The sequence below is a fragment of the Schistocerca cancellata genome, chromosome 1 (genome assembly GCF_023864275.1).
Source record: "Schistocerca cancellata isolate TAMUIC-IGC-003103 chromosome 1, iqSchCanc2.1, whole genome shotgun sequence".
Taxonomy (NCBI): domain Eukaryota; kingdom Metazoa; phylum Arthropoda; class Insecta; order Orthoptera; family Acrididae; genus Schistocerca; species Schistocerca cancellata.
This window is the reverse complement of record NC_064626.1, coordinates 91,022,589-91,044,825: the sequence shown is the minus strand read 5'-3', so window position 1 is coordinate 91,044,825 and position 22,237 is coordinate 91,022,589.

The following is a 22,237-nucleotide window of genomic DNA, read 5'->3' as shown; positions in this document are numbered from 1 at the left end:
ATCGTTGATTTGAAGGTCCAAGGGATACAGTAATCCTGCAATGGTGCATCGGAATCTAATACTGCTGTCCCAGGAAAGGTTCAAAGCACGAACTATTAGAAGAGTTACTCCTCTTGTAAATAAGTCGACATTTTGCTTTTTGTATTCAATATTGATGCAATATCTGTGATTCATCGTTGATTTGAATGTCCAAGGGATACAGTAAACCTGCAATGGTGCATCAGAATCTAATACTGCTGTCCCAGGAAAGGCTCAAAGCACGAACTATTAGAAGAGTTACTCCTCTTGTAAATAAGTTGACATATTGCGTTTTGTATTCAATATCGATGCAATTTCTGTGTTTCATCGTTGATTTGAAGGTCCAAGGGGCACAGTAAACCTGCAATGGTGCATCGGAATCTAATACTGCTGTTCCAGGAAAGGCTCAAAGCACGAACTATTAGAAGAGTTACTCCTCTTGTAAATAAGTCGACATTTTGCCATTGGTATTCAATATCAATGTCATTTCTGTGATTCATCGTTCATTTGAAGGTCCATGGGATACAGTATACCTGCAATGGTGCATCGGAAACTAATACTGCTGTCTCAGGAAAGGCTCAAAGCACGAACTATAAGAAGAGCTACTCCTCTTGTAAGTAAGTCGACATTTTGCCGTTTGTATTCAATATCGATGCAAATTTCTGTGTATCATCGTTGATTTGAAGGTCCAAGGGATACAGTAAACCTGCAATGGTGCATCGGAATCTAATACTGCTGTCCCAGGAAAGTCTCAAAGCACGAACTATTAGAAGAGTTACTGCTCTTGTAAATAAGTCGACATTTTCCTTTTGTGTTCAATATCGATGCAAATTTCTGTGTTTCATCGTTGATTTGAAGGTCCAAGGGATACAGTAAACCTGCAATGGTGCATCGGAATCTAATACTGCTGTCCCAGGAAAGGCTCAAAGCACGAACTATTAGAAGAGTTACTGCTCTTGTAAATAAGTCGACATTTTCCTTTTGTGTTCAATATCGATGCAATTTCGGTGTTTCATCGTTGTTTTGAAGGTGAAAGGGGTACAGTAAACCTGAAATGGTGCATCGGAATCTAATACTGCTGTTCCAGGAAAGGCTCAAAGCACGAACTATTAGAAGAGTTACTCCTCTTGTAAATAAGTCGACATTTTGCCATTGGTATTCAATATCAATGTCATTTCTGTGTTTCATCGTTGATTTGAAGGTCCATGGGATACAGTATACCTGCAATGGTGCATCGGAAACTAATACTGCTGTCTCAGGAAAGGCTCAAAGCACGAACTATAAGAAGAGCTACTCCTCTTGTAAGTAAGTCGACATTTTGCCGTTTGTATTCAATATCGATGCAATTTCTGTGTTTCATCGCTGATTTGAAGGTCCAAGGGATACAGTAAACCAGCAATGGTGCATCGGAATCTAATACTGCTGTCCCAGGAAACGCTCAAAAACACGAACAATTAGAAGAGTAATTCCTCTTGTAAAGAGGTCGACATTTTGCATTTTGTATTCAATATCGATGCATTTTCTGTGTTTCATCGTTGATTTGAAGGTCCAAGGGATACAGTAAACCTGCATTGGTGCATCGGAATCTAATACTGCTGTCTCAGGAAAGGCTCAAATCACGAAATTTTAGAAGGGTTACTCCTCTTGTAAATAAGTCGATATTTTGCCTTTTGTATTCAATATCGAATCAATTTCTGTGTTTCATCGTTGATTTGAAGGCCCAAGAGATACAGTAAACTTTCAATGGTGCATCGGAATCTAATACTGCTGTCCCAGGAAAGGTTCAAAGCACGAACTATTAGAAGAGTTACTCCTCTTGTAATTAAGTCGACATTTAGCCTTTTGTATTCAATATCGATGCAATTTCTGTGTTTCATCGTTGATTTGAAGTTCCAAGGGATACAGTAAACGTGCAATGGTGCATCGCAATCTAATACTGCTATCCCAGGAAAGGCTCAAAGGACGAACTACTAGATGAGTTACTCCTCTTGTAAATAAGTCGACATTTTGCCTATAGTATTCAATAACGATGCAATTTCTGTGTTTCATCGTTGATTTGAAGGTCCAAGGAGTACAGTAAACCTGCAATGGTGCATCTGAATCTAATACTGCTGTCCTAGGAAAGGCTCAAACCACGAACTATTAGAAGAGTTACTCCTCTTTTAAATAAGTCGACATTTTGCCTTTTGTATTCAATATCGATGCAATTTCTGTGTTTCATCGCTGATTTGAAGGTCCAAGGGATACAGTAAACCTGCAATGGTGCATCGGAATCTAATACTGCTGTCCCAGGAAAGGCTCAAAGCACGAACTATTAGAAGAGTTACTCCTCTTGTAAAGAGGTCGACATTTTGCATTTTGTATTAAATATCGATGCAATTTCTGTGTTTCATCGTTGATTTGAGGGTCCAAGGGATACAGTAAACCTGCATTGGTGCATCGGAATCTAATACTGCTGTCTCAGGAAAGGCTCAAATCACGAACTTTTAAAAGAGTTACTCCTCTTGTAAATAAGTCGACATTTTGCCTTTTGTATTCAATATCGATTCAATTTCTGTGTTTCGTCGTTGATTTGAAGGCCCAAGAGATACAGTAAACCTTTAATGGTGCATCGGAATCTAATACTGCTGTCCCAGGAAAGGCTCAAAGCACGAACTATTAGAAGAGTTACTCCTCTTGTAAATAAGTCGACATTTTGCCTTTTGTATTCAATATCGATGCAATTTCTGTGTTTCATCGTTGACTTGAAGGTAAAAGGGATACAGTAAACCTGCAATGGTGCATCGTAATCTAATACTGCTGTCCCAGGTTAGGCTCAAAGCACGAATTATTAAAGGAGTTGCTCCTCTTGTAAATAAGTCGACATTTTGCCTTTTGTATTCAATATCGATGCCATTTCTGTGTTTCATCGTTGATTTGAAGGTCCAAGGGATACAGTAAACCTGCAATGGTGCATCGGAATCTAATACTGCTGTCCCACGAAAGACTCAAATCACGGACTATTAGAAGAGTTACTCTTCTTATAAATTCGTCAACATTTTGCATTTTGTATTCAATATCGATCCAATTTCTGTGTTTCATCGTTGATTTGAAGGTCCAAGGGATACAGTAAACCTGCAATGGTGCATCGGAATCTAATACTGCTGTCCCAGGAAAGGCTCAAAGCACGAACTATTAGAAGAGTTACTGCTCTTGTAAATAAGTCGACATTTTCCTTTTGTGTTCAATATCGATGCAATTTCGGTGTTTCATCGTTGTTTTGAAGGTGAAAGGGGTACAGTAAACCTGAAATGGTGCATCGGAATCTAATACTGCTGTTCCAGGAAAGGCTCAAAGCACGAACTATTAGAAGAGTTACTCCTCTTGTAAATAAGTCGACATTTTGCCATTGGTATTCAATATCAATGTCATTTCTGTGTTTCATCGTTGATTTGAAGGTCCATGGGATACAGTATACCTGCAATGGTGCATCGGAAACTAATACTGCTGTCTCAGGAAAGGCTCAAAGCACGAACTATAAGAAGAGCTACTCCTCTTGTAAGTAAGTCGACATTTTGCCGTTTGTATTCAATATCGATGCAATTTCTGTGTTTCATCGCTGATTTGAAGGTCCAAGGGATACAGTAAACCAGCAATGGTGCATCGGAATCTAATACTGCTGTCCCAGGAAACGCTCAAAAACACGAACTATTAGAAGAGTTATTCCTCTTGTAAAGAGGTCGACATTTTGCATTTTGTATTCAATATCGATGCATTTTCTGTGTTTCATCGTTGATTTGAAGGTCCAAGGGATACAGTAAACCTGCATTGGTGCATCGGAATCTAATACTGCTGTCTCAGGAAAGGCTCAAATCACGAAATTTTAGAAGGGTTACTCCTCTTGTAAATAAGTCGATATTTTGCCTTTTGTATTCAATATCGAATCAATTTCTGTGTTTCATCGTTGATTTGAAGGCCCAAGAGATACAGTAAACTTTCAATGGTGCATCGGAATCTAATACTGCTGTCCCAGGAAAGGTTCAAAGCACGAACTATTAGAAGAGTTACTCCTCTTGTAATTAAGTCGACATTTAGCCTTTTGTATTCAATATCGATGCAATTTCTGTGTTTCATCGTTGATTTGAAGTTCCAAGGGATACAGTAAACGTGCAATGGTGCATCGCAATCTAATACTGCTATCCCAGGAAAGGCTCAAAGGACGAACTACTAGATGAGTTACTCCTCTTGTAAATAAGTCGACATTTTGCCTATAGTATTCAATAACGATGCAATTTCTGTGTTTCATCGTTGATTTGAAGGTCCAAGGAGTACAGTAAACCTGCAATGGTGCATCTGAATCTAATACTGCTGTCCTAGGAAAGGCTCAAACCACGAACTATTAGAAGAGTTACTCCTCTTTTAAATAAGTCGACATTTTGCCTTTTGTATTCAATATCGATGCAATTTCTGTGTTTCATCGCTGATTTGAAGGTCCAAGGGATACAGTAAACCTGCAATGGTGCATCGGAATCTAATACTGCTGTCCCAGGAAAGGCTCAAAGCACGAACTATTAGAAGAGTTACTCCTCTTGTAAAGAGGTCGACATTTTGCATTTTGTATTAAATATCGATGCAATTTCTGTGTTTCATCGTTGATTTGAGGGTCCAAGGGATACAGTAAACCTGCATTGGTGCATCGGAATCTAATACTGCTGTCTCAGGAAAGGCTCAAATCACGAACTTTTAAAAGAGTTACTCCTCTTGTAAATAAGTCGACATTTTGCCTTTTGTATTCAATATCGATTCAATTTCTGTGTTTCGTCGTTGATTTGAAGGCCCAAGAGATACAGTAAACCTTTAATGGTGCATCGGAATCTAATACTGCTGTCCCAGGAAAGGCTCAAAGCACGAACTATTAGAAGAGTTACTCCTCTTGTAAATAAGTCGACATTTTGCCTTTTGTATTCAATATCGATGCAATTTCTGTGTTTCATCGTTGACTTGAAGGTAAAAGGGATACAGTAAACCTGCAATGGTGCATCGTAATCTAATACTGCTGTCCCAGGTTAGGCTCAAAGCACGAACTATTAAAGGAGTTGCTCCTCTTGTAAATAAGTCGACATTTTGCCTTTTGTATTCAATATCGATGCCATTTCTGTGTTTCATCGTTGATTTGAAGGTCCAAGGGATACAGTAAACCTGCAATGGTGCATCGGAATCTAATACTGCTGTCCCACGAAAGACTCAAATCACGGACTATTAGAAGAGTTACTCTTCTTATAAATTCGTCAACATTTTGCATTTTGTATTCAATATCGATCCAATTTCTGTGTTTCATCGTTGATTTGAAGGTCCAAGGGATACAGTAATCCTGCAATGGTGCATCGGAATCTAATACTGCTGTCCCAGGAAAGGTTCAAAGCACGAACTATTAGAAGAGTTACTCCTCTTGTAAATAAGTCGACATTTTGCTTTTTTTATTCAATATTGATGCAATATCTGTGATTCATCGTTGATTTGAATGTCCAAGGGATACAGTAAACCTGCAATGGTGCATCAGAATCTAATACTGCTGTCCCAGGAAAGGCTCAAAGCACGAACTATTAGAAGAGTTACTCCTCTTGTAAATAAGTTGACATATTGCGTTTTGTATTCAATATCGATGCAATTTCTGTGTTTCATCGTTGATTTGAAGGTCCAAGGGGCACAGTAAACCTGCAATGGTGCATCGGAATCTAATACTGCTGTTCCAGGAAAGGCTCAAAGCACGAACTATTAGAAGAGTTACTCCTCTTGTAAATAAGTCGACATTTTGCCATTGGTATTCAATATCAATGTCATTTCTGTGATTCATCGTTCATTTGAAGGTCCATGGGATACAGTATACCTGCAATGGTGCATCGGAAACTAATACTGCTGTCTCAGGAAAGGCTCAAAGCACGAACTATAAGAAGAGCTACTCCTCTTGTAAGTAAGTCGACATTTTGCCGTTTGTATTCAATATCGATGCAAATTTCTGTGTATCATCGTTGATTTGAAGGTCCAAGGGATACAGTAAACCTGCAATGGTGCATCGGAATCTAATACTGCTGTCCCAGGAAAGTCTCAAAGCACGAACTATTAGAAGAGTTACTGCTCTTGTAAATAAGTCGACATTTTCCTTTTGTGTTCAATATCGATGCAAATTTCTGTGTTTCATCGTTGATTTGAAGGTCCAAGGGATACAGTAAACCTGCAATGGTGCATCGGAATCTAATACTGCTGTCCCAGGAAAGGCTCAAAGCACGAACTATTAGAAGAGTTACTGCTCTTGTAAATAAGTCGACATTTTCCTTTTGTGTTCAATATCGATGCAATTTCGGTGTTTCATCGTTGTTTTGAAGGTGAAAGGGGTACAGTAAACCTGAAATGGTGCATCGGAATCTAATACTGCTGTTCCAGGAAAGGCTCAAAGCACGAACTATTAGAAGAGTTACTCCTCTTGTAAATAAGTCGACATTTTGCCATTGGTATTCAATATCAATGTCATTTCTGTGTTTCATCGTTGATTTGAAGGTCCATGGGATACAGTATACCTGCAATGGTGCATCGGAAACTAATACTGCTGTCTCAGGAAAGGCTCAAAGCACGAACTATAAGAAGAGCTACTCCTCTTGTAAGTAAGTCGACATTTTGCCGTTTGTATTCAATATCGATGCAATTTCTGTGTTTCATCGCTGATTTGAAGGTCCAAGGGATACAGTAAACCAGCAATGGTGCATCGGAATCTAATACTGCTGTCCCAGGAAACGCTCAAAAACACGAACTATTAGAAGAGTTATTCCTCTTGTAAAGAGGTCGACATTTTGCATTTTGTATTCAATATCGATGCATTTTCTGTGTTTCATCGTTGATTTGAAGGTCCAAGGGATACAGTAAACCTGCATTGGTGCATCGGAATCTAATACTGCTGTCTCAGGAAAGGCTCAAATCACGAAATTTTAGAAGGGTTACTCCTCTTGTAAATAAGTCGATATTTTGCCTTTTGTATTCAATATCGAATCAATTTCTGTGTTTCATCGTTGATTTGAAGGCCCAAGAGATACAGTAAACTTTCAATGGTGCATCGGAATCTAATACTGCTGTCCCAGGAAAGGTTCAAAGCACGAACTATTAGAAGAGTTACTCCTCTTGTAATTAAGTCGACATTTAGCCTTTTGTATTCAATATCGATGCAATTTCTGTGTTTCATCGTTGATTTGAAGTTCCAAGGGATACAGTAAACGTGCAATGGTGCATCGCAATCTAATACTGCTATCCCAGGAAAGGCTCAAAGGACGAACTACTAGATGAGTTACTCCTCTTGTAAATAAGTCGACATTTTGCCTATAGTATTCAATAACGATGCAATTTCTGTGTTTCATCGTTGATTTGAAGGTCCAAGGAGTACAGTAAACCTGCAATGGTGCATCTGAATCTAATACTGCTGTCCTAGGAAAGGCTCAAACCACGAACTATTAGAAGAGTTACTCCTCTTTTAAATAAGTCGACATTTTGCCTTTTGTATTCAATATCGATGCAATTTCTGTGTTTCATCGCTGATTTGAAGGTCCAAGGGATACAGTAAACCTGCAATGGTGCATCGGATTCTAATACTGCTGTCCCAGGAAAGGCTCAAAGCACGAACTATTAGAAGAGTTACTCCTCTTGTAAAGAGGTCGACATTTTGCATTTTGTATTAAATATCGATGCAATTTCTGTGTTTCATCGTTGATTTGAGGGTCCAAGGGATACAGTAAACCTGCATTGGTGCATCGGAATCTAATACTGCTGTCTCAGGAAAGGCTCAAATCACGAACTTTTAAAAGAGTTACTCCTCTTGTAAATAAGTCGACATTTTGCCTTTTGTATTCAATATCGATTCAATTTCTGTGTTTCGTCGTTGATTTGAAGGCCCAAGAGATACAGTAAACCTTTAATGGTGCATCGGAATCTAATACTGCTGTCCCAGGAAAGGCTCAAAGCACGAACTATTAGAAGAGTTACTCCTCTTGTAAATAAGTCGACATTTTGCCTTTTGTATTCAATATCGATGCAATTTCTGTGTTTCATCGTTGACTTGAAGGTAAAAGGGATACAGTAAACCTGCAATGGTGCATCGTAATCTAATACTGCTGTCCCAGGTTAGGCTCAAAGCACGAACAATTAAAGGAGTTGCTCCCCTTGTAAATAAGTCGACATTTTGCCTTTTGTATTCAATATCGATGCCATTTCTGTGTTTCATCGTTGATTTGAAGGTCCAAGGGATACAGTAAACCTGCAATGGTGCATCGGAATCTAATACTGCTGTCCCACGAAAGACTCAAATCACGGACTATTAGAAGAGTTACTCTTCTTATAAATTCGTCAACATTTTGCATTTTGTATTCAATATCGATCCAATTTCTGTGTTTCATCGTTGATTTGAAGGTCCAAGGGATACAGTAATCCTGCAATGGTGCATCGGAATCTAATACTGCTGTCCCAGGAAAGGTTCAAAACACGAACTATTAGAAGAGTTACTCCTCTTGTAAATAAGTCGACATTTTGCTTTTTGTATTCAATATTGATGCAATATCTGTGATTCATCGTTGATTTGAATGTCCAAGGGATACAGTAAACCTGCAATGGTGCATCAGAATCTAATACTGCTGTCCCAGGAAAGGCTCAAAGCACGAACTATTAGAAGAGTTACTCCTCTTGTAAATAAGTTGACATATTGCGTTTTGTATTCAATATCGATGCAATTTCTGTGTTTCATCGTTGATTTGAAGGTCCAAGGGGCACAGTAAACCTGCAATGGTGCATCGGAATCTAATACTGCTGTTCCAGGAAAGGCTCAAAGCACGAACTATTAGAAGAGTTACTCCTCTTGTAAATAAGTCGACATTTTGCCATTGGTATTCAATATCAATGTCATTTCTGTGATTCATCGTTCATTTGAAGGTCCATGGGATACAGTATACCTGCAATGGTGCATCGGAAACTAATACTGCTGTCTCAGGAAAGGCTCAAAGCACGAACTATAAGAAGAGCTACTCCTCTTGTAAGTAAGTCGACATTTTGCCGTTTGTATTCAATATCGATGCAAATTTCTGTGTATCATCGTTGATTTGAAGGTCCAAGGGATACAGTAAACCTGCAATGGTGCATCGGAATCTAATACTGCTGTCCCAGGAAAGTCTCAAAGCACGAACTATTAGAAGAGTTACTGCTCTTGTAAATAAGTCGACATTTTCCTTTTGTGTTCAATATCGATGCAAATTTCTGTGTTTCATCGTTGATTTGAAGGTCCAAGGGATACAGTAAACCTGCAATGGTGCATCGGAATCTAATACTGCTGTCCCAGGAAAGGCTCAAAGCACGAACTATTAGAAGAGTTACTGCTCTTGTAAATAAGTCGACATTTTCCTTTTGTGTTCAATATCGATGCAATTTCGGTGTTTCATCGTTGTTTTGAAGGTGAAAGGGGTACAGTAAACCTGAAATGGTGCATCGGAATCTAATACTGCTGTTCCAGGAAAGGCTCAAAGCACGAACTATTAGAAGAGTTACTCCTCTTGTAAATAAGTCGACATTTTGCCATTGGTATTCAATATCAATGTCATTTCTGTGTTTCATCGTTGATTTGAAGGTCCATGGGATACAGTATACCTGCAATGGTGCATCGGAAACTAATACTGCTGTCTCAGGAAAGGCTCAAAGCACGAACTATTAGAAGAGTTATTCCTCTTGTAAAGAGGTCGACATTTTGCATTTTGTATTCAATATCGATGCATTTTCTGTGTTTCATCGTTGATTTGAAGGTCCAAGGGATACAGTAAACCTGCATTGGTGCATCGGAATCTAATACTGCTGTCTCAGGAAAGGCTCAAATCACGAAATTTTAGAAGGGTTACTCCTCTTGTAAATAAGTCGATATTTTGCCTATTGTATTCAATATCGAATCAATTTCTGTGTTTCATTGTTGATTTGAAGGCCCAAGAGATACAGTAAACTTTCAATGGTGCATCGGAATCTAATACTGCTGTCCCAGGAAAGGCTCAAAGCACGAACTATTATAAGAGTTACTCCTCTTTTAAATAAGTCGACATTTTGCATTTTGTATTCAATATCGATGCAATTTCTGTGTTTCATTGTTGATTTGAGGGTCCAAGGGATACAGTAATCTTGCAATGGTGCATCGAAATCTAATACTGCTGTCCCAGGAGAGGCTCAAAGCACGAACTATTAGAAGAGTTACTCCTCTTATAAATAAGTCGACATTTTGCTTTTGTATTCAATATCGATGCAATTTCTAAGATTCATCGTTGATATGAAGGGCCAAGAAATATAGTAAATCTGCAATGGTGCATCGGAATCTATTACTCCTGTCCCAGGAAAGGCTCAAAGCACGAACTATTAGAAGAGTTACTCCTCTTTTAAATAAGTCGACATTTTGCCTTTTGTATTCAATATCGATGCAATTTCTGTGTTTCATCGCTGATTTGAAGGTCCAAGGGATACAGTAAACCTGCAATGGTGCATCGGAATCTAATACTGCTGTCCCAGGAAAGGCTCAAAGCACGAACTATTAGAAGAGTTACTCCTCTTGTAAAGAGGTCGACATTTTGCATTTTGTATTAAATATCGATGCAATTTCTGTGTTTCATCGTTGATTTGAGGGTCCAAGGGATACAGTAAACCTGCATTGGTGCATCGGAATCTAATACTGCTGTCTCAGGAAAGGCTCAAATCACGAACTTTTAAAAGAGTTACTCCTCTTGTAAATAAGTCGACATTTTGCCTTTTGTATTCAATATCGATTCAATTTCTGTGTTTCGTCGTTGATTTGAAGGCCCAAGAGATACAGTAAACCTTTAATGGTGCATCGGAATCTAATACTGCTGTCCCAGGAAAGGCTCAAAGCACGAACTATTAGAAGAGTTACTCCTCTTTTAAATAAGTCGACATTTTGCCTTTTGTATTCAATATCGATGCAATTTCTGTGTTTCATCGTTGACTTGAAGGTAAAAGGGATACAGTAAACCTGCAATGGTGCATCGTAATCTAATACTGCTGTCCCAGGTTAGGCTCAAAGCACGAACTATTAAAGGAGTTGCTCCTCTTGTAAATAAGTCGACATTTTGCCTTTTGTATTCAATATCGATGCCATTTCTGTGTTTCATCGTTGATTTGAAGGTCCAAGGGATACAGTAAACCTGCAATGGTGCATCGGAATCTAATACTGCTGTCCCACGAAAGACTCAAATCACGGACTATTAGAAGAGTTACTCTTCTTATAAATTCGTCAACATTTTGCATTTTGTATTCAATATCGATCCAATTTCTGTGTTTCATCGTTGATTTGAAGGTCCAAGGGATACAGTAATCCTGCAATGGTGCATCGGAATCTAATACTGCTGTCCCAGGAAAGGTTCAAAGCACGAACTATTAGAAGAGTTACTCCTCTTGTAAATAAGTCGACATATTGCTTTTTGTATTCAATATTGATGCAATATCTGTGATTCGTCGTTGATTTGAATGTCCAAGGGATACAGTAAACCTGCAATGGTGCATCGGAATCTAATACTGCTGTCCCAGGAAAGGCTCAAAGCACAAACTATTAGAAGAGTTACTCCTCTTGTAAATAAGTTGACATATTGCGTTTTGTATTCAATATCGATGCAATTTCTGTGTTTCATCGTTGATTTGAAGGTCCAAGGGGCACAGTAAACCTGCAATGGTGCATCGGAATCTAATACTGCTGTTCCAGGAAAGGCTCAAAGCACGAACTATTAGAAGAGTTACTCCTCTTGTAAATAAGTCGACATTTTGCCATTGGTATTCAATATCAATGTCATTTCTGTGTTTCATCGTTGATTTGAAGGTCCATGGGATACAGTATACCTGCAATGGTGCATCGGAAACTAATACCGCTGTCTCAGGAAAGGCTCAAAGCACGAACTATAAGAAGAGCTACTCCTCTTGTAAGTAAGTCGACATTTTGCCGTTTGTATTCAATATCGATGCAAATTTCTGTGTTTCATCGTTCATTTGAAGGTCCAAGGGATACAGTAAACCTGCAATGGTGCATCGGAATCTAATACTGCTGTCCCAGGAAAGGCTCAAAGCACGAACTATTAGAAGAGTTACTCCTCTTGTAAATAAGTCGACATTTTGCCTTATGTATTCGATATCGATGCAATCTCCGTGTGTCATCGTTGATTTGAAGGTCCAAGGGATGCAGTAAACCTGCAATGGTGCATCGGATACTAATACTGTTGTCCCAGGAAAGGCTCAAAGCACGAACTATTTGAAGAGTTACTCCTCTTGTAAATAAGTCGACATTTTGCTTTTGTATTCAATATCGATGCAATTTCTAAGATTCATCGTTGATATGAAGGGCCAAGGGATATAGTAAACCTGCAATGGTGCATCGGAATCTAATACTCCTGTCCCAGGAAAGGCTCAAAGCACGAACTATTTGAAGAGTTACTCCTCTTAAATAAGTCGACATTTTGCCTTTTGTATTCAATATAGATGCAATTTCTGTGTTTCATCGCTGATTTGAAGGTCCAAGGGATACAGTAAACCAGCAATGGTGCATCGGAATCTAATACTGCTGTCCCAGGAAACGCTCAAAGCACGAACTATTAGAAGAGTTATTCCTCTTGTAAAGAGGTCGACATTTTGCATTTTGTATTCAATATCGATGCAATTTCTGTGTTTCATCGTTGATTTGAAGGTCCAAGGGATACAGTAAACCTGCATTGGTGCATCGGAATCTAATACTGCTGTCTCAGGAAAGGCTCAAATCACGAAATTTTAGAAGGGTTACTCCTCTTGTAAATAAGTCGACATTTTGCCTTTTGTATTCAATATCGAATCAATTTCTGTGTTTCATCGTTGATTTGAAGGCCCAAGAGATACAGTAAACTTTCAATGGTGCATCGGAATCTAATACTGCTGTCCCAGGAAAGGCTCAAAGCACGAACTATTATAAGAGTTACTCCTCTTTTAAATAAGTCGACATTTTGCATTATGTATTCAATATCGATGCAATTTCTGTGTTTCATTGTTGATTTGAGGGTCCAAGGGATACAGTAATCTTGCAATGGTGCATCGAAATCTAATACTGCTGTCCCAGGAGAGGCTCAAAGCACGAACTATTAGAAGAGTTACTCCTCTCGTAAATGAGTCGACATTTTGCCTTTTGTATTCAATATCTATGCAATTTCTGAGTTTCATCGTTGACTTGAAGGTAAAAGGGATACAGTAAACCTGCAATGGTGCATCAGAATTTAATACTGCTGTCCCAGGAAAGGCTCAAAGCATGAACTATTAGAAGAGTTTCTCCTCTTGCAAATAAGTCGACATTTTGATATTTTTATTCAATATCGATGCAATTTCTGTGTTTCATCGATGATTTGAAGGTCCAAGGGATACAGTAAACCTGCAATGGTGCATCGGAATCTAATACTGCTGTCCCACGAAAGACTCAAATCACGGACTATTAGAAGAGTTACTCTTCTTATAAATTCGTCAACATTTTGCATTTTGTATTCAATATCGATCCAATTTCTGTGTTTCATCGTTGATTTGAAGGTCCAAGGGGCACAGTAAACCTGCAATGGTGCATCGGAATCTAATACTGCTGTTCCAGGAAAGGCTCAAAGCACGAACTATTAGAAGAGTTACTCCTCTTGTAAATAAGTCGACATTTTGCCATTGGTATTCAATATCAATGTCATTTCTGTGTTTCATCGTTGATTTGAAGGTCCATGGGATACAGTATACCTGCAATGGTGCATCGGAAACTAATACTGCTGTCTCAGGAAAGGCTCAAATCACGAACTATAAGAAGAGCTACTCCTCTTGTAAGTAAGTCGACATTTTGCCGTTTGTATTCAATATCGATGCAAATTTCTGTGTTTCATCGTTGATTTGAAGGTCCAAGGGATACAGTAAACCTGCAATGGTGCATCGGAATCTAATACTGCTGTCCCAGGAAAGGCTCAAAGCACGAACTATTAGAAGAGTTACTGCTCTTGTAAATAAGTCGACATTTTCCTTTTGTGTTCAATATCGATGCAATTTCGGTGTTTCATCGTTGTTTTGAAGGTGAAAGGGGTACAGTAAACCTGAAATGGTGCATCGGAATCTAATACTGCTGTCCCAGGAAACGCTCAAAGCATGAACTATTAGAAGAGTTACTCCTCTTGTAAATAAGTCGACATTTTGCGTTTTGTAATCAATATCGATCCAATTTCTGTGTTTCATCGATGATTTGAATGTCCAAGAGTTACAGTGAACATGCAATGGTGCATCGGAATCTAATACTGCTGTCCCAGGAGAGGCTCAAAGCACGAACTATTAGAAGAGTTACTCCTCTTGTAAATAAGTCGACATTTTGCCTTATGTATTCGATATCGATGCAATCTCCGTGTGTCATCGTTGATTTGAAGGTCCAAGGGATGCAGTAAACCTGCAATGGTGCAACGGATACTAATACTGTTGTCCCAGGAAAGGCTCAAAGCACGAACTATTTGAAGAGTTACTCCTCTTGTAAATAAGTCGACATTTTGCTTTTGTATTCAATATCGATGCAATTTCTAAGATTCATCGTTGATATGAAGGGCCAAGGGATATAGTAAACCTGCAATGGTGCATCGGAATCTAATACTCCTGTCCCAGGAAAGGCTCAAAGCACGAACTATTTGAAGAGTTACTCCTCTTGTAAATAAGTCGACATTTTGCCTTTTGTATTCAATATCGATGCAATTTCTGTGTTTCATCGCTGATTTGAAGGTCCAAGGGATACAGTAAACCAGCAATGGTGCATCGGAATCTAATACTGCTGTCCCAGGAAACGCTCAAAGCACGAACTATTAGAAGAGTTATTCCTCTTGTAAAGAGGTCGACATTTTGCATTTTGTATTCAATATCGATGCAATTTCTGTGTTTCATCGTTGATTTGAAGGTCCAAGGGATACAGTAAACCTGCATTGGTGCATCGGAATCTAATACTGCTGTCTCAGGAAAGGCTCAAATCACGAAATTTTAGAAGGGTTACTCCTCTTGTAAATAAGTCGACATTTTGCCTTTTGTATTCAATATCGAATCAATTTCTGTGTTTCATCGTTGATTTGAAGGCCCAAGAGATACAGTAAACTTTCAATGGTGCATCGGAATCTAATACTGCTGTCCCAGGAAAGGCTCAAAGCACGAACTATTATAAGAGTTACTCCTCTTTTAAATAAGTCGACATTTTGCATTTTGTATTCAATATCGATGCAATTTCTGTGTTTCATTGTTGATTTGAGGGTCCAAGGGATACAGTAATCTTGCAATGGTGCATCGAAATCTAATACTGCTGTCCCAGGAGAGGCTCAAAGCACGAACAATCAGAAGAGTTACTCCTCTCGTAAATAAGTCGACATTTTCCTTTTGTGTTCAATATCGATGCAATTTCGGTGTTTCATCGTTGTTTTGAAGGTGAAAGGGGTACAGTAAACCTGAAATGGTGCATCGGAATCTAATACTGCTGTTCCAGGAAAGGCTCAAAGCACGAACTATTAGAAGAGTTACTCCTCTTGTAAATAAGTCGACATTTTGCCATTGGTATTCAATATCAATGTCATTTCTGTGTTTCATCGTTGACTTGAATGTCCAAGACATACAGTGAACATGCAATGGTGCATCGGAATCTAATACTGCTGTCTCAGGAAAGGCTCATAGCACGAACTATTAGAAGAGTTACTGCTCTTGTAAATAAGTCGACATTTTGCCTTATGTATTCGATATCGATGCAATTTCCGTGTGTCATCGTTGATTTGAAGGTCCAAGGGATACAGTAAACCTGCAATGGTGCATCGGAATCTAATACTGCTGTCCCAGGAAAGGCTCAAAGCACGAACTATTAGAAGAGTTACTCCTCTTGTAAATAAGTCGACTTTTTGCCTTTTGTATTCAATATCGAAGCAATTTCTGTGTTTCATCGTTGATTGTAACGTCCAAGGGATACAGTAAACCTGGAATGGTACTTCGGAATCTAATACTGCTGTCCCAGGAAAGGCTCAAAGCACGAACTATTAGAAGAGTTAACCCTCTTGCAAATAAGTCGACATTTTGCTTTTTGTATTCAATATCGATGCAATTTCTGTGTTTCATCGTTGATTTGAATGTCCAAGGGATACAGCAAACCTGAAATGGTGCATCGGATACTACTACTGTTGTCCCAGGAAAGGCTCAAAGCACGAAATATATGAAGAGTTACTCCTCTTGTAAATAAGTCGACATTTTGCTTTTGTATTCAATATCGATGCAATTTCTAAGATTCATCGTTGATATGAAGGGCCAAGGGGTATAGTAAACCTGCAATGGTGCATCGGAATCTAATACTCCTGTCCCAGGAAAGGCTCAAAGCACGAACTATTAGAAGAGTTACTCCTCTTGTAAATAAGTCGACATTTTGCCTTTTGTATTCAATATCGATGCAATTTATGTGTTTCATCGTTGATTTGAAGGTCCAAGGGATACAGTAAACCTGCATTGGTGCATCGGAATCTAATACTGCTGTCCCAGGAAAGGCTCAAATCACGAACTTTTAGAAGAGTTACTCCTCTTGTAAATAAGTCGACATTTTGCCTTTTGTATTCAATATCGATTCAATTTCTGTGTTTCATCGTTGATTTGAAGGCCCAAGAGATACAGTAAACCTTCAATGGTGCATCGGAATCTAATACTGCTGTCCCAGGAAAGGCTCAAAGCAGGAACTATTAGAAGAGTTACTCCTCTTTTAAATAAGTCGACATTTTGCATTTTGTATTCAATATCGAAGCAAATTCTGTGTTTCGTCGTTGACTTGAAGGTAAAAGGGATACAGTAAACCTGCAATGGTGCATCGGAATTTAATACTGCTGTCCCAGGAAAGGCTCAAAGCATGAACTATTAGAAGAGTTTCTCCTCTTGCAAATAAGTCGACATTTTGATATTTTTATTCAATATCGATGCAATTTCTGTGTTTCATCGTTGATTTGAAGGTCCAAGGGATACAGTAAACCTGCAATTGTGCATCGGAATCTAATACTGCTGTCCCACGAAAGACTCAAATCACGGACTATTAGAAGAGTTACTCTTCTTATAAATACGTCGACATTTTGCCTTTTGTATTCAATATCGATAAAATTTCTGTGTTTCATCGTTGATTTGAAGGTCCAAGGGATACAGTAAACCTGCAATGGTGCATCGGAATCTAATACTGCTGTCCCAGGAAAGGCTCAAAGCACGAACTATTAGAAGAGTTACTCCTCTTGTAAATAAGTCGACATTTTGCTTTTTGTATTCAATATCGATGCAATTTCTGTGATTCATCGTTGATTTGAATGTCCAAGGGATACAGTAAACCTGCAATGGTGCATCGGAATTTAATACTGCTGTCCCAGGAAAGGCTCAAAGCACGAACTATTAGAAGAGTTAGTCCTCTTGTAAATAAGTTGACATATTGCTTTTTGTATTCAATATCGATGCAATTTCTGTGTTTCATCGTTGATTTGAAGGTCCAAGGGGCACAGTAAACCTGCAATGGTGCATCGGAATCTAATACTGCTGTTCCAGGAGAGGCTCAAAGCACGAACTATTAGAAGAGTTACTCCTCTTGTAAATAAGTCGACATTTTGCCTTTGGTATTCAATATCAATGTAATTTCTGTGTTTCATCGTTGATTTGAAGGTCCATGGGATACAGTATACCTACAATGGTGCATCGGAAACTAATACTGCTGTCTCAGGAAAGGCTCAAGGCACGAACTATAAGAAGAGCTACTCCTCTTGTAAATAAATCGACATTTTGCGTTTTGTATTCAATATCGATCCAATTTCAGTGTTTCATCGTTGATTTGAATGTCCGAGAGATACAGTGAACATGCAATGGTGCATCGGAATCTAATACTGCTGTCCCAGGATAGGCTCAAAGCACGAACTATTAGAAGAGCTACTGCTCTTGTAAATAAGTCGACATTTTGCCTTATGTATTCGATATCGATGCAATTTCCGTGTGACATCACTGATTTGAAGGTCCAAGGGATACAGTAAACCTGCAATGGTGCATCGGATTCTAATACTGCTGTCCCAGGAAAGGCTCAAAGCACGAACTATTAGAAGAGTTACTCCTCTTGTAAGTAAATCGACATTTTGCATTTTGTATTCAATATCGATAAAATTTCTGTGTTTCATCGTTGATTTGAACGTGCAAGGGATACAGTAAACCTGCAATGGTGCATCGGAATCTAATACTGCTGTCCCAGGAAAGGCTCAAAGCACGAACTATTAGAAGAGTTACCCCTCTTGTAAATAAGTCGACATTTTGTTTTTTGTATTTAATATCGATGCAATTTCTGTGTTTCATCGTTGATTTGAATGTCCAAGGGATACAGCAAACCTGAAATGGTGCATCGGATACTAATACTGTTGTCCCAGGAAAGGCTCAAAGCACGAACTATTTGAAGAGTTACTCCTCTTGTAAATAAGTCGACATTTTGCTTTTGTATTCAATATCGATGCAATTTCTAAGATCCATCGTTGATATGAAGGGCCAAGGGATATAGTAAACCTGCAATGGTGCATCGGAATCTAATACTCCTGTCCCAGGAAAGGCTCAAAGCACGAACTATTAGAAGAGTTACTCCTCTTGTACGTATATCGACATTTTGCCTTTTGTATTCAATATCGATGCAATTTCTGTGTTTCATCGCTGATTTGAAGGTCCAAGGGATACAGTAAACCTGCAATGGTGCATCGGAATCTAATACTGCTGTCCCAGGAAAGGCTCAAACACGAACTATTAGAAGAGTTACTCCTCTTGTAAATAAGTCGACATTTTGCCTTATGTATTCGATATCGATGCAATTTCCGTGTGTCATCGTTGATTTGAAGGTCCAAGGGATACAGTAAACCTGCAATGGTGCATCGGAATCTTATACTGCTGTCCCAGGAAAGGCTCAAAGCACGAACTATTAGAGGAGTTACTCCTCTTGTAAATAAGTCGACATTTTGCCTTTTGTATTCAATATCGATGCAATTTCTGTGTTTCATCGTTGATTTGAACGTCCAAGGGATACAGTAAACCTGCAATGGTGCATCGGAATCTAATACTGCTGTCCCAGGAAAGGCTCAAAGCACGAACTATTAGAAGAGTTACCCCTCTTGTAAATAAGTCGGCATTTTGCTTTTTGTATTCAATATCGATGCAATTTCTGTGTTTCATCGTTGATTTGAATGTCCAAGGGATACAGCAAACCTGCAATGGTGCATCGGATACTAATACTGTTGTCCCAGGAAAGGCTCAAAGCACGAACTATTTGAAGAGTTACTTTTCTTGTAAATAAGTCGACATTTGGTTCTTGTATTTAATATCGATGCAATTTCTAAGATTCATCGTTGATATGAAGGGCCAAGGGATATAGTAAATCTGCAATGGTGCATCGGAATCTAATACTCCTGTCCCAGGAAAGGCTCAAAGCACGAACTATTAGAAGAGTTACTCCTCTTGTAAATAAGTCGACATTTTGCCTTTTGTATTCAATATCGATGCAATTTCTGTGTTTCATCGCTGATTTGAAGGTCCAAGGGATACAGTAAACCTGCAATGGTGCATCGGAATCTAATACTGCTGTCCCAGGAAAGGCTCAAAGCACGAACTATTAGAAGAGTTAATCCTCTTGTAAAGAGGTCGACATTTTGCATTTTGTATTCAATATCGATGCAATTTCTGTGTTTCATCGTTGATTTGAAGATCCAAGAGATACAGTAAACCTGCATTGGTGCATCGGAATCTAATTTTGCTGTCTCAGGAAATGCTCAAATCACGAACTTTTAGAAGAGTTACTCCTCTTGTAAATAAGTCGACATTTTGCCTTTTGTATTCAATATCGATTCAATTTCTGTGTTTCATCGTTGATTTGAAGGCCCAAGAGATACAGTAAACCTTCAATGGTGCATCGGAATCTAATACTGCTGTCCCAGGAAAGGCTCAAAACATTAACTATTAGAAGAGTTACTCCTCTTTTAAATAAGTCGACATTTTGCATTTTGTATTCAATATCGATGCAATTTCTGTGTTTCGTAGTTGATTTGAGGGTCCAAGGGATACAGTAATCCTGCAATGGTGCATCGAAATCTAATACTGCTGTCCCAGGAGAGGCTCAAAGCACGAACTATTAGAAGAGTTACTCCTCTCGTAAATAAGTCGACATTTTGCCTTTTGAATTCAATATCGATGCAATTTCTGTGTTTCATCGTTGACTTGAAGGTAAAAGGGATACAGTAAACCTGCAATGGTTCATCGGAATTTAATACTGCTGTCCCAGGAAAGGCTCAAAGCACGAACTATTAGAAGAGTTACTCCTTTTGTAATTAAGTCGTCATTTTAGTATTTGTATTCAATATCGATGCAATTTCTGTGTTTCATCGTTGAGTTGAAGGTCCAAGGGATACAGTAAACCTGCATTGGTGCATCGGAATCTAATTTTGCTGTCTCAGGAAAGGCTCAAATCACGAACATTTAGAAGAGTTACTCCTCTTGTAAATAAGTCGACATTTTGCCTTTTGTAATCAATATCGATGTAATTTCTGTGTTTCATCGTTGATTTGAAGGTCCAAGGGATACAGTAAACCTGCAATAGCGCATCGGAATCTAATACTGCTGTCTCAGGAAAGGCTCAAAGCATGAATTTTTAGAAGAGTTACTCCTCTTTAAATAAGTCGACATTTTGCCTTTTGTATTCAATATCGATGCAATTTCTGTGTTTTATCGTTGATTTGAAGGTCCAAGGGATAACGTAAACCTGCAATGCTGCATCGGAAAATAATACTGCTATCCTAGGAATGGCTCAAAGCACGAACTATTAGAAGAGTTACTCCTCTTGTAAATAAGTCGACATTTTGCCTTTTGTATTCAATATCGATTCAATTTCTGTGTTTCATCGTTGATTTGAAGGCCCAAGAGATACAGTAAACCTTCAATGGTGCATCGGAATCTAATACTGCTGTCCCAGGAAAGGCTCAAAGCATTAACTATTAGAAGAGCTACTCCTCTTTTAAATAAGTCGACATTTTGCATTTTGTATTCAATATCGATGCAATTTCTGTGTTTCATTGTAGATTTGAGGGTCCAAGGGATACAGTAATCCTGCAATGGTGCATCGAAATCTAATATTGCTGTCCCAGGAGAGGCTCAAAGCACGAACTATTAGAAGAGTTACTCCTCTCGTAAATAAGTCGACATTTTGCCTTTTGTATTCAATATCGATGTCATTTCTGTGTTTCATCGTTGATTTGAGGGTCCACGGGATATAGTAAACCTGCAATGGTGAATCGGAATCTAATACTTCTGTCCGAGGAAAGGCTCAAAGCACGAACTATTAAAAGAGTTACTCCTCTTGTAATTAAATCGACATTTTAAAATTTTTATTCAATATTGATGCAATTTCTGTTTTTCATCGTTGATTTGAATGTCCAAGAGATACAGTGAACATGCAATGGTGCATCGGAATCTAATACTGCTGTCTCAGGAAAGGCTCAAAGCACGAACTGTTAGAAGAGTTACTGCTCTTGTAAATAAGTCGACATTTTGCCTTATGTATTCGATATCGATGCAATTTCCGTGTGTCATCGTTGATTTGAAGGTCCAAGGGATACAGTAAACCTGCAATGGTGCATCGGAATCTAATACTGCTGTCCCAGGAAAGGCTCAAAGCACGAACTATTAGAAGAGTTACTCCTCTTGTAAATAAGTCGACATTTTGCCTTTTATATTCAATATCGAAGCAATTTCTGTGTTTCATCGTTGATTTGAACGTCCAAGGGATACAGTAAACCTGCAATGGTACATCGGAATCTAATACTCCTGTCCCAGGAAAGGCTCAAAGCACGAACTATTAGAAGAGTTACCCCTCTTGTAAATAAGTCGACATTTTGCTTTTTGTATTCAATATCGATGCAATTTCTGTGTTTCATCGTTGATTTGAATGTCCAAGGGATACAGCAAACCTGCAATGGTGCATCGGATACTAATACTGTTGTCCCAGGAAAGGCTCAAAGCACGAACTATTTGAAGAGTTACTCCTCTTGTAAATAAGTCGACATTTTGCTTTTGTATTCAATATCGATGCAATTTCTAAGATTCATCGTTGATATGAAGGGCCAAGGGATATAGTAAACCTGCAATGGTGCATCGGAATCTA